General features: G+C 45.9%; 1 protein-coding gene across 1 annotated transcript in view; it reads left to right on the plus strand.

The window, feature by feature from the left end:
• Positions 1–450: 450 nt before the first annotated feature.
• Positions 451–701, plus strand: part of ZNF219 (zinc finger protein 219) — an 8,915-nt gene continuing 8,664 nt past the window's right edge. The window contains exon 1 of the mRNA XM_017853432.1: positions 451–557. The gene's annotated coding sequence lies outside the window, so the exon portion shown is untranslated. The remainder of the gene's footprint in view (positions 558–701) is intronic.

The following is a 701-nucleotide window of genomic DNA, read 5'->3' on the forward strand; positions in this document are numbered from 1 at the left end:
ATCCCTGAGCCTGCAGGCCATTGGCGAAAGAGACTTCCTGAAGCGTCATTTTTCTTACTTGTAAATGGGGACTAATTTTATTATAGAGGGTTATTGGAAAGATTATAAACTATTAGATAGGTGAACAGGCATTCAGTAAATATTGAATAAATCTGAGTATACTACTTACTAGTTTGTAGTCTAGACTACAATCGCCTGGAAGGAAGGTATCACTTCTCTCTCATCCCTCACAGCGCTGAGCCCAGTGCCTGGCACTTAGTAAGCACTCAGTAAGTATTTGTTGTATTGAAGAGCCATTAAAGTGACTTGAGGGATGGAAAATAGAATTCGAAAGGAAGGAGCAGGAATTGTTTATCAAGAACGGAAAGGACCGAAGAGTAACTTTAATAATGTTTCTTATACGGCCGACATTAACTATCTCTATAATCGCCCCTCCTCCTCCCCCAAAAGAGAGACAGAAATTGTAAGGGAGAGGCTTTGAGATAAAACCCCAGGAAGAACTTCCCAAGTCTGTGCATGTTGGGGCAGAAAGAGCGGCAGAGCCAACTCCTTCCCTGGTATGTCCGGGTTTAGGGAGGGAGGGGCAGTGCTGCTTGGAGGCTGGGGGAAGGACGAGATGACCTTTCAAAATCTCTTCCAGTCTCCTGTTGGAATCCTCTGTGCGCCCCACCCCGCTCCCTCCCTTACTCCCTCCGACAGCG

This window comes from Rhinopithecus bieti, unplaced genomic scaffold (assembly GCF_001698545.2).
Source record: "Rhinopithecus bieti isolate Rb0 unplaced genomic scaffold, ASM169854v2 scaffold_34943, whole genome shotgun sequence".
NCBI classification, from domain to species: domain Eukaryota; kingdom Metazoa; phylum Chordata; class Mammalia; order Primates; family Cercopithecidae; genus Rhinopithecus; species Rhinopithecus bieti.